Source organism: Molossus molossus, unplaced genomic scaffold (assembly GCF_014108415.1).
Source record: "Molossus molossus isolate mMolMol1 unplaced genomic scaffold, mMolMol1.p scaffold_m16_p_13, whole genome shotgun sequence".
NCBI lineage: Eukaryota > Metazoa > Chordata > Mammalia > Chiroptera > Molossidae > Molossus > Molossus molossus.
In genome coordinates, this window is record NW_023425348.1 from 32820273 (window position 1) to 32833492 (window position 13220).

The window sequence follows — 13220 nt, forward strand, 5'->3', positions numbered from 1 at the left end:
TATCTCTCCTCAACCCCCTCTTCTGGTGATTGTCAGTCTGTACCCTACTTCCACGTCTCTGGGACTACCCTGTTCCTCAGACTGTTATGTTCATTATATTCCAAAAATAAGTGAGATCATGTGATATTTGTCTTTCTCTGCTTGGCTTGTTTTGTTTAGGATAATACTCTCCAGGTCATCTCAAAGGATAAGAGATCATTCTTTATTACAGCTGCGTACTACTCCATTGTGTATATGTACCACTACCTTTTAAAACATTTGTCTACTGATGGACACTTGGGCTGTTTCCAGATCTTAGCTATTGTAAATAGTGCTGCTACAAACATGGGGGTACATATATTCTTTATGATTCGTGTTTCAGGCTTCTTAGGGTATATTCCTACAAGTGGGATTACTGGGTCAAATGGCAATTTAATTTTTAATTTTTTGAGTTAACACTATAGTGTTTTCCATAGTGGCTGCACTAGTCTGCATTCCCACCAGCAGTGTACTAGAGTCCCCTTTTCTCCACACCCTCGCCAACCCTTTTTGTTTGATGATTTGTTGATGGCGGCCATTCTGACAGGTGTGAGGTGATACCTCATTGTTGTTTTAATTTGCATCTCTCTGATGATTAGTGATGTTGAGCATTTCTTCATATGTCTCTTGGCCATTTGTATGTCCTATTTAGAGAGGTGTCTATTTAGTTCCTCTGCCCATTTTTTAATTGGGTTCTTTGTCTTCCTTTTGTTGAGTTGTATTAGTACTCTATATATTTTATTTTATTTTATTTATTTTTTTATCCTCACCTGAGGACATTTTTCCATATTTTGTTCAGATAGAGTAGGAGGGAAAGAGAGAGAGAGAGAAACATTAACATGAAAGGGACACATCGAGTGGTTGCCACCCATGTGACCAAACCCGGGCCGGGGACAAACTGCAACCAAGTACATGCCCGTAGCAGAAACTGAATCTAGGTCTCTCTGGACCCCAGGCCAATGCTCTAACCACTGAGCCAAACCGGCCAGGACAGTACGCTATATATTTTAAAAATTAACCCCTTATCTAATGTATCAGTGGCAATTATACTCTCCCATACACTGGGTTGCCTTTCCATTTTGATGGTTGTTTTCGCTGTGCAGAAGCTTTTCAGTTTGATGTAGTCCCATGTGTTCATTTTTTCCTTTGTTTCTGTTGCCTTAGGTGATGTATCAGTGAAAAGTCTACTGCGTATGATGTCTGAAATTTTGTTGCCTACATTTTCTTCTAGGATTTTTATGGATTCACGGGTCACATTAAGTCTATCCATTTTGGGTTTATTCTTGTGTATGGTGTAAGTTGATGGTCTAGTTTCATTTTTTTTGCATGTAGCTGTCCAATTTTCTCAGCACCATCTATTCAAGGGGCTGTCCTTACTCCACTGTATGCTCTTGTGACATTTGTCAAATATTAATTGAGCATAATGTTTTGGTCCATATCTGGGTTCTCTGTTCTATTCCATTGATCTATGTGCCTGTTCTTGTACTAGTACCAGGCTGCTTTGATTACAGTAGCTTTGTAATATAACCTGATATTCAGTATTGTGATCCCGCCTGCTTTGTCCTTCTTTTTCAAGATTGCTGTGGCTATTCAGGGTCCTTTTTGGTTCCATGTGAACTTTTGAAGTATTTGTTCCAGTTCTGTGAAGTATGTCAGTGGTATTTTGATGGAGATTGCATTGTACCTTTTGATTACTTTGGGTAGTATGGACATTTTAATGATGTTAATTCTTCCAATCCATGAACAGGGTAAGTGCTTCCACCTTTTATATCTTTCAATATTTCTTTTTCCAATGTCCTGTAGTTTTCTGCAAAGAGGTCCTTTACTTCTTTGGTTAGGTTTATTCCTAGGTATCTTAATATTTTTGCCGCAATGGTATATGGGATTGTTTCTTTAGTTTCTCTTTTTTTGAGTTCATCATTGGTGTATAAGAATGTCATCAATTTCCTGATGTTAATTATGTATCCTGATACTTTGCCAAATTCATTTATTACGTCTAGTAAATTTTTGATGGAGTCTTTGGGGCTTTTTACATATAGCATCATGTTATCTGTGAATAATGACAGTTTCACTTCCTCACTTCCTCCTTTCCAATTTAGATCCCTTTTATTTTTTCTTCCTGTCTGATTGCTGTTGCTAAGACTTCCAGCACTATGTTAAATAAGAGTGGCAAAAGTGGGCATCCTTGTCTTGTTCCTGTTCTTAAGGGAAATGCTTTTAGTTTTTGCCCATTGAGTATGATGTTGGCTGTAGGTCTTTCATATATGGCCTTTATTATGTCAAGATATGATCCCTCTATCCCCACATTGCTGAGTGTTTTTATCAGAAATGGGTGCAAAATTTTGTCCAATGCTTTTCAGCATCTATTGATATGATCATATGATTTTTTATCTTTCATTTTGTTTGTGTGGTGTAGCACATTTATTGATTTGCGAGTATTGTACCAGCCTTGTATCCCTGGGATGAATCCCACTTTGTCATGGTGGATAATTTTTTTTGATGTATTGCTGGATTTGATTTGCTAGTATTTTGTTCAGGATTTTGGCGTCTATGTTCATCAGGGATATTGGCCTGTAGTTTTCTTTCTTTGTAGTGTCTTTTTCTGGTTTTGGAATTAGAATTATGCTGGCCTCATAAAACGAGTTTGGAAGTCTTCCTTCTTGAATTTTGTGAAATAATTTGAGGAGAATGGGTATTAGTTCTTCCATGAAGCCGTCCAGGCCTGGGCTTTTATTTGCTGGAAGAGTCTTGACTACATCTTCAGTTTCTTTTGTTGTTATTGGTCTGTTCAAGTTTTCTATCTCTTCCCGGTTCAGTTTTGGGAGACTGTGTGTTTCTAGAAATTTGTCCATTTAGCGTAGATTGTCTAACTTGTTGTCGTATAATTGTTTATAATATTTGTTAACAATCCTTTGTATTTCTGTGGTGTCAGTTATTATGTCTCCTCTTTCATTTTTGATTTTCTGTATTTGGGTTCTCTCTCTCTTTGTTTCTTGGTGAGTCTAGCTAAGGGTCCTCAATCTTGTTTATCATTTCAAAGAACCAGCTGTTTGTTTCATTGATCCTTTGAATTGCTTTTTGGTCTCCATGTCATTTATTTCTGCTCTAATCTTTACTACTTTCTTCCTTCTATTTGCTCTGGGGTTTTTTGTTTGTTTGCTTGCTTTCTAGTTCTTTAAGTTGTGAGGTTAGATTGTCTATTAGAAATGTTTCTTGTTTCTTGGGGTGGGCCTATAGTGCTATGAACTTCCCTCTCAGAACTGTTTTCACTGCATCCCATAGATATTGTGGTGTTGTGTGTTCATTTTCATTGGTTTCCAGGAAGTTTTTAATCTCTTCCTTGATCTCCATGGTAACCCATTCATTGTTCAATAACATGCTATTTAGCCTCCATGTTTTCAAATATCTTTGCATGTTCTTGTTGCAACTGATTTCTAGTTTCATGCCATTATGATCTGAGAAGAGGCTTGATATGATTTCAATCTTCTTGTACTTGTAGAGACTTACTTTGTACCCTAACATGGGGTCTATCTTTGAGAATGTCCCATGCACTTGAGATGAACGTGAATTCTTCACTTTTGGGGTGTAATTCTCTGTAGATATCTATTAAATCCATTTGATCCAGCGCTTCATTTAGAGTCTGTATTTCCTTGTTAATTTTTTGTCTAGAGTATCTATCTAGTGATGTTAGCGGGGTGTTGAAGTCCCCTGCTATGATTGTATTGCTGTCAATTTCTCCTTTGAAGTCCTCCAGAAGATTTTTAATGTATTTTGGTGCTCCTCTATTGGGTGCATATATGTTTACCAAGGTTATATCTTCCTGTTGGACAGATCCTTTCAATTTTATGTAGTGGCTTTCTTTGTCTCTAGTTATGGTCTTCATTTTGAAATCTACTTTATCAGATATGAGTATTGCTATGCATGCTTTTTTTTTTCTTTCAGTTTGCTTGAAAGATTTTTTCCATCCCTTCACTTTCAACCTATGTGAGTCTTTTGTTGTCAGGTGGGTCTCTTGTAAATAACATATATGTGAGTCATGCTTTCTTATCCAGTCAGATACTAGAGTTTTCAGAGCATTCACATTTAAGGTGATTATTGATATGTACTTATTTATTCCCATTTTTGTTTAGTTTAGTTATAATTTTCTTCCTATTTCTTCCACTAATTACAGCAGTCCTTTTAACATATCTTGCAGTGCAGGTGTGGTGTTAATATATCCCCTTAGCCTTTTTTTAGTCTGGGAAGCTCTTTATTTGACCTCCTATTTTGAATGATAGCGTTGCTGGATAGAGTAGTCTTGGATTCAGATCCTTGTTTTTCATGACTTTGATTACTTCATACCACTCTCTTCTAACCTGTAGTGTTTCTGCTGAGATGTCAGCTGAGAGCCTTATCGGGTTTCCTTTGTAGGTAATCTGTTGCTTCTCTCTTGCTGCCTTTAGGATTCTCTCTTTGTCTTTAATTTTTGGCATTTTAATTACTATGTGTCTTGGTGTGGGCCTGTTTCTGTTCTTCTCACTTGGGGCTCTCTGTGTTTCTTGAACTTGAATGCCTTCTTCCTTCACCAAGTTAGGAAAGTTTTCTGTCGCTGTTTCTTCAAATATATTCTCTAACCCTTGCTCATTTTCTTCTTCTTCGTGAATTCCTATGATGCGAATTATATTAAATTTCCAGTTGTCCCACAGTTCTCTTAAGCTGTCTTCCGGTTTTTTAATCTTTTTTTTTCTCTTGGTTTTCTGACTAATTGATTTTTTTCTACCCTGTCTTCTAATTCACTGATCCGGTACTCAGCTTCCTCTACTCTGCTATTTGTCCTTCTGATATGTTCTTTATTTCTGCTATTTCACTCTTAATTTCTTCTTGGTGGTTTTTCTTTTCCAATTGGTTGATTTTCATTGTTTTTATATCTTTGCCCATGGTGTTGATGTCCTTACTCATGCTATTGAACTTCCTGAAGATCATGGCTGTGAACTCTACCTCTGATAACTTGCTTAACCGCATTTCATTTATTTCATCTTTGGTAGAGTTCTCTTGTTCTTTCATTTGGGATTTGTTTCTTTGTTTCACCATTTTGGCTATCTCAGTGGGTTTTGGAGCCTCCCAAATTTTCCCTGTGGGTGTTGTTGTTCTCCTCTTTGTGGCTCCCTTTAGTGGGTTTGGATGAGCATGGGAGGGCCCATGTTAGCACCACTGTCAAGTCTTACTTTCCTGGGTAGATTTGCAAGCCCAGGAAATGTTCAGTTATCCTCTAGTTTTTTGCCTGGATGCTATTAGTTTTAGTTACTCAGGGCCTTGGAATGTAGCCCTCTGGTATTCTGCTTAAGAGGATTTCCATAGGATGGGACAGATGCTGGTTCTTAATGAGCCTCAATTTGCATTTCTTTGGCTCACCTGGATGGGGCTGAATCTTTGAGGGAGTGGTTGCTTGTTTTCCCCACAGCTCTGGGCAGGAGCAAGCTGACCACCATCCTGTGTGGCCAGGAAGAAGCAAGCTGGCCACCATTTTTTGTGGCCACGACTCAGCAAAAACTCTGAGCACCTTTCAAATCCCAGGTGTCCCCACAGAGTTCCAGTCCAGTCCGCCTTCTCTCTTGGAGCCCAAGGTGAGTGGCTGTAGCCAATTAAGTGCTCTGTTCCGGCCCTCTGTGCTTTGGAGCAGGCTTGGGATTTTAACCCCACGGGCGCTGCTCACAGCTAAGACTGCTGCTGTCTTTGGTCTCCCAGCTCGCCATCCTCTTGTGCCTCCGCAATCCTACCAGTGTCCCTGGTTATATGGTCATTTCCTGCTGCTTTCCTGTTGCTTTTTTCCAATGATTTGTTTTTATTTTAGTTGTAATTCTCATTTGGTCCTGGGAGATTGTGTAGCTTCCATTCACTCCGCCACCGCTTTTTCTTTCCTATTCATTTTTCAATTACAGTTGACATTCAATACTGTATTATATTAGTTTCAGGTGTACAGCATAGTGGTTAGACTTAATTAGTGATCCCCTCAATAAGTCTAGTACCCACCTCACACTATACATAGTTATTACAATATTATTGACTATATTCTGTGTGCTGTATTTTATGTCTCTGTGACTATTTTGTAACTGCCAATTTGGACTTCTTAATCCCTTCATCTTTTCCCCCCAACCCCCCTCCCATCCAGCAACCATCAGGTTCCAAAGACATGACTTTGTGGTCTCAAGGACCCACAATGGAAAGGAACCTGAGACTATGAGCTAACACACAAAGAAGTCCCAATAGTAGAGGCAGGGGAAGACTCTGGACTATTCTGTACTTCCCTGATTGATTGCCACACATGGCATTTCCTCTTTCCAATGTATGCAAAATATAAACCAAGAAAAATTCTCTTTTACATTCCATTTCAAAATGTTTGAACAACATTGTACAGCCCTCCCCCCTTTTCTGTGAAACTGTATATAAAAGCTATTTCAAATTGCTTGAGGATATAGTTCTCTTGTGTGATTGCTTTTCATGTCAAGTCATGCTTAGGGCAGCTGATGCTGCAGAAACTTATATTTGGAAGAGAAATAAGATTCTAGAAGCTTAATTCTACAATTTTCTAAAATAGCCCATGTGCAAGCCTTTCATCACCAGTGTTTGAAAATTTTACCAAAATATGTGAGCTTTTCTGCAAAGGTGATCTTTGTTTCTGGGCTCAATTCTGCCAGAGAAATCCATCTGCATGAAATGGCAGGCCAAGCTGTCCTAGAAACTCTTGGAATAGCTTCCTGTGAATCCCTCTTTCTTCTGCAATGAGTGTACCTTTTGGCCTGGAGGATATAAAGCCTAAAATTATATAATTGAAACATTAGTTGTGAGACTCTTTGATCTAGCCAAATCCATTCTGAATCTAATGAAATAACTCAGGCTGATTTTAAATTAGAGAAGCCTACTCTTTCTCATGGAGTCTATGATTCTCATCTAGCCCAAATAGTAGAACACTAGAAATACTTTCACATTGAGTTCCTGGATCCAATCCTGACTTTAGAGCATGGCATCAGTAGTGACAGAGCTAACAAAAAAATAAGTGTGCTTGTAATTTCCTGGATCTTTCCCTGGAGACTTGTTTGGAGAATTTAAGAGAGTAAACTAAAAACCTGAGCAATAAGACAAAGTAGGATGCACTTTAAAACTATTAATATTCATTTATAGGCCTGGACAGTTACACAAATACTGGCACTTTTACTTTCCCTACATCCAACTTCAAAAATAAGTCATAGCACTTCCCAAAGTGGTGCACCCATCAGATACTGCCAGCGGTGGAGGGCACACAGGAGCGAGCCTCTGCCCCACGTGGAGGCAGTTGGCCATAACTGCAGAGCTTGTGTGCTCAGAGGGAAGGCTGGCCTGCTGTTACTGCTCAGAGAAAAAGAGTAGTTACCTTTTGCAGATGTATGGTATTTTATTTCTATTTTAATTTTATTTTTTCATCACCATTTATCCCCTCTATCTCCTCTTCTACCTCCATCCTTTCTCCCCCCCTGCAGTCACCACACTGTTGTCCATGAGTTCTGTCTCACTTTTTTTTCTTCAATTCCCCCACCTCCTACCCCCCCCCCCCCACCTTCACCACCACCACCAGAGCTGTCTGCCCACTCTCTATCTATGAGTCTGTCTCTATTTTGCTTGGTAGTTCAGTTTGTTCATTCAATTCCACATATGAGTGAAATCATATGGTACTTGTTTTTTTGGCTGTGGAACTGCCTTATGACCCTGTAGTTCCACTTCTGGGAATTTATCTGAAGAAACCCGAAACACTAATTTGAAAAAATATACGTATCTCTGTGTTCATTGTAGCATGGATGGACCTGAAGAACATCATGCTAAGTGCAGATGTATGTTTTAAAGGGACCTGAAGGTACTAACTGACCTAGGCATGAAACAAAGGTAACATTCCACAAGTCCAAAAAAGGATAAAGCCAAATGTACCCTCATTTATTTTTTGACTTTGCTTTTATTTCCCATACTGGATGTCCTCAAAATTATACATTATATTAATACTCCAGAACAAACATAACAAGGATTAGTGTATGGGACTTGCACATTTTTTTTTATAACCTAAAGGACTTGAACACTCCATGTTAAGTACAAAGTACTAAAAAATAAGGCAGAAGTTTCCAAAAAATATATGTCTAAGTAATATTATCCATTGCATTTCAGTTTGTGAGTAGTCTATGCAAACAATTTGTAGGCCTGTAATATTTTAGAGTCCCTTTAAATGCTAAGTAATTCCCTACTCTTTAGAATGCCTGGAGTTTCTTCTTATTTACCATATATTCAAGAAGTACTTCATTCTTCATGTTTCAAATGATCATTGGTGCTTATGAAAAAGACATTCTCAAGATTGCAACTAATGAGGAATTTACTCTGTCACTCAAGGAAAGTCAAGAAACAACATCTTCCTTCTTCTGAAGGGGTTGTTTATGCCACTTCATCCAAAGATGACCCAGCAATTTCATGGATGCCCCAGGCACTAGAAGCATGTCCACATATACTCAATATTCCTCTTCAATGTGACACTTGCAGTAAGTTAATTTATTCAGTGCAAACATGACCTTGAATTATAGAGTGATATTTTAATATTGTGCTAAGGAACTTTACCTACTGGGAAGAATTCTAATTAGAGTCTGATAAGAAAATACACTTAATTTGGCTCATTGACTTGTCGCTATTCAGAAAATAATTGGTACTGTTTGGAAGGCTCATGGAGGATTTCACATTAAAGAATCATTTGGACAAATGGATAATCAGGTACACTTTGGAGTGGGAGTAAGTGAGGTCTGAAGTTCCTGGTACTTTTGCTCATCCATGAATTAAATTAAACAATTCACAGTGTTGTTTTGTTTTTTTTTTTTTTAAAAAAAAAAAAAAACCTCTACAAGGAACCATATCTTTGGTAGAGGTCCAAGCTTTCCCTGTTTTGTTTTGTTTTCTTCCATCATTTTTAGGACATTCACATGCAAGAAACTATTAAGAAAGAGTTCTTGTATTATCCATTGCATTTCAGTTTGTCACTGTTACTGTTATTTTCAGCATATCCATTCAGAAATACTAATTTAGGGTCTACCAATTGCTATTAGTAGGATTTTGGTTTGGAGCTCAGTAGTTAGCAAAGCACATCCCTGTGTTCCAGAAGCTTCCAGCCTTTTGGGAGAGACTGACACAGAAGCAAGAACTAAAATGTAGTGTCACGACTGTCATAACAGACAGGCCAGATGGCTATGGTCATCTCAACACATCCCAAATGAGGTAAAGTCGTGTATCCACGGGTATCTCAAATATCCCACTTACTGCAGGTTTTCTCCACAATTATAAAAACTAAGCTTATTATAGAATATAATGTAAATCTTAAAAAAAAAAAACAACACAGAACAACATCATAAAAGTAGATAACTCATTATTCCAACCATTCCTTTTTTTTTCCCAAATTGGGTTGCCATTTTTATATTTTTTCCCTTTATTTTATTTTATTATTATTTTCATCACCATTTATCCCGCATATACCCTCCTCTGCCACCACCCACCCCTGTCCCTGGCAGTCACCACACTGTTGTCTGTGTCCATGAGTTCTTTCTCTTTTTTTCTCAATCCATTCCTTTTTAATGCTCCTTATAGTTCTCACAGATATTTTCTTTGACGTCTAATCTAGGCAGGTGGTAGGGGGAGAAAACTCTTCAAAGGGCCTCATAAAACTGTAAAGCTTCTCCTTCACTGTGTTTGTTATTGAGATAGTTTGATATTAGTCTGTGAGATTATTTGATTAATGTCTACCCCTCACACTGTTATAAATTCCATCAGGGCAGGGACCCAGTCTCTCTTTAATTCACTTAGATACTTAAATATCTGTGAGATGGATGGGTGGATGGATGAGAAAATAAAACAGGAAGAGGAGGCAGAGCGCTGTTTCAGAAATGATGGTGATCTGGACGAGGGAAGTGACGCTGGGACTGCAGAAAGGTGGATGGATTTAAGAGATAGGAGAGTAATGCTGAGCTTGTTATTGATTAAATGTATGGAGCGAAGGAGAAAAAGGCGACAAGGACGACATCCAGATATCTGGTCTGAGTAATTGGTAGGATGGTAGTGCCGTCCTTGAGACAGACAGATAAATTAATCCCAGTGCAGTAAACCGACTTGCAGATCTAATCAAAGAATAACTGTCAGTAACCGGTGAGAAATGAAAGAAAATGAGAGAGGTATTAAACATGGGGGATCAGATATGTTCTGAAGAGTCTTCAGGAAAATTATAAGAAACTCTGCATCTTGATTTTAGTGAAACATTTCATAAATTCATTTGTGTTAATTTCCTAGGGCTGCCATAACAAATAACCACAAACTCAGTGGCTTTAACCAACAGGAACGTGTTCTCCTTCAGTTTGAGAGGCAAGAAGTCTGAAATCATGGTGTCAGCAGGGCCATGCTCACTCCAAAGGCTCTGAGAAGAATCTTTCCCTGCCTCTTCCCGCTCTGGTGGCTCCTGGTATTCCTTGGCTTGTGGCTGCATCACTCCTATCTCTGCCTCCATTCTCATGAATTCTCCTTTCTCTGTCTGAGTGTCTTCTTGTAAAGACACCGGTCATTGGGTTTAGGGCTCACTCTATATGATCTCATCTTAACATAAATACATCTGCCAAGACCCTATTTCTAAATGAGGTCACATTCTGAGGTTCTGGATGGACATAAATTTGGGTGCAGAGAGACACCATTGAGTCCACTACACTAAATAAATGTATTCCTGTGAACAAGGTAAAAAAATATGGATTGAATGAAAAGTTTTCAAAAACATGACTGATAGATTTGTGTCAATTTTTTTAGTGATATTTTGAAGAGCCCTTAAACCTCTAGGGTATATTATTTTCACATATGAATGTGATGTGAAAAGAAAAAAGAATATGAGTGTGGTAGAATATAAGGAAGCCTCTTTAAAAGTCTAGCTCAGCCACTGGTTATATGACTTAGGCAAGACACATCCATATTTCAGACTAGGTAATTGTAAGTCTAAGTAACTATGGGTTCACATATTTAAAGATTCTGACTTAAATATAACAAACATCCTTTTAACTACATAGTTGAATTTATAAGGGACAGAAATAAAGAGGAAAGTGAAAAGAGGTTAAGGATGTGAGGCCAGAAGCTCACAGAATATGGCTGTATGGGGACTAGGTGAGGAAAATATAAGGCTTGGCCATCGAAGGGCTTGAAGACAGAAGATGAGGCCTTCAGGTTGTGATATGATGATTTCGAATACATATGTATTTGGTCTTCATCTCCCTGCTTGTGAGGCAGGGCTCCTAAAACCCTTGAAATTTTCTAAGCCAAGAAAAGTACTAAAGTGTCTTTTATTATGTTAATGGGGTGACTTTTGGATTGCACCTACGAATGGGGGCTGCTTGTCAGGATAATCAACCCTGGGATTGGAGAGTTGGAACTTTCAGTCCCACCTCCCCGACTTCTCAGGAAGAGGGGCTGGAGGATGAGTCTGTCACTAATGGCCAGTGATTTACTTAATCATGTCTATGCAACGAAGCCTCCATAAAAACCCAGCTGCTCTGTTGAGAGAGCTTCAGGGCTGGTGGATGTGGCCCGCGGAGGTGCTGGGGGAGTGGTACGCTCGGGAGGGTGGGGAGCTCTGCCCCTGTCCCCACTCCTTGCCCTGTGCATCCCTTCTGTCTGGCTGTTCCTGACATATTATTTTGTAATAAAGGAGTGATCTAGGAAGTAAAACGTTTCTGTGAGTCACTCTAACAAATGTATCAAACCCCAAAAAGAGGGTCCTTGGATGCTCTGATCTAGAGCCTGTTGGTCAGCAGTACAGGTGGCAACCTGAGCTTGTGATTGGTGTCTGAAGTGGAGCGGAAAGGGTGGGGGAGTCAGTCCGATGGGACTGAGCCCTCCACCTGTGGAATCCGATGTCATCTCTAGGTAGACAGTGTCTGAATTGAGTTGAATTGTAGGACACCCAGCCGGTTTCAAGAGAATTGCTTGGTGGTGTGGGAAAACCCTCCCCCCACACCCCTACACCACGCACACACAAGCAGAATCATTTTATAGGCATATGAGGCAGGGTGTTGAAACTCAGATCTCCTCCCCTAGATACATCTCAGGTCATCAAAGCTATTAATAAAATGTCCCAACAAGGAAGCTAGTCTCTTGGTAGATTCTGGGTAGGAAAATGTGCCCCTGAGAATTCATAATGACCTTGAGTTTTTGTGTGTATATAGTGGTCTGAGAAATTGATATAGAATTGGTCAGCAATCCTCCTTAGGTACCTACAAGGATTAATGTTAAAATTATTCTGGAGAGACACTATTTTTTTTTCCAATCCTCACGCGAGGACATTTTTGCATTTATCTTCAGATAGAGTGAGAGGGAGAGAGGGAGGAGGAAAGAGAGAGAAACATCTGTGTGAAAGAGACACATTGACTGCTTGCCACCCACATGACCTCAACCAGGGCCGGGGACAAACTGCAACCGAGATACGTGCCCTTAGGGGGAACCGAACTCAGGACTCTCCAGTCTGTGGGCGGATGCTCTTACCACTGAGCCAAACTGTCCAGGGCTGGAGAAACACTATTTCAATGGAGGCGCTAAAGAAAACCCCAAGACGAAGTCTAAAAAAATATGGAAGGTCTTTATAAAGAAAAGTATAGGGTTACTGAAAGAGATAAAAATAAACTACATTAAATTTAGAGATAGATCATATTCATAGGTAGAAAGTATTATAAATCCAGTGATTATCTAAAATTAAATTGAAAAATTAAATGCAATTCCAGTAAAAATACACAAAGGGATTGATTTATTTATAACTAAGTCAGTAACTATGAGGAATGTAAAGTAACTAAAGAGATGTAAAGATCACTTAGGGCAAATGTGACAAGTGTTGCTAACATCATTTAGTAAGTGTGATTTTGAAAAAAAGAAGATAAATAGATGACGAGAACACAGAAGCAGATCCGCCGTATGTGGAAACTTGGTTTATAACATAGGTCACATAAAAAGCACTGGGAGGAGAATTAGATTAGTCAAGCAGTGGCCTGAAAAAACTACAAAAGGAGTAAATAAACTGGAGAGAAATAAAATTTGATCTCTACTTCTCTCCCGGTGTGCACGTGACTTCCAGCTCTACGAGTGACAACTGAGAAAAGTCCAACCTGAGTACGAGCACGTGGGACACCGTGAGCACAGGGATCCTTTCT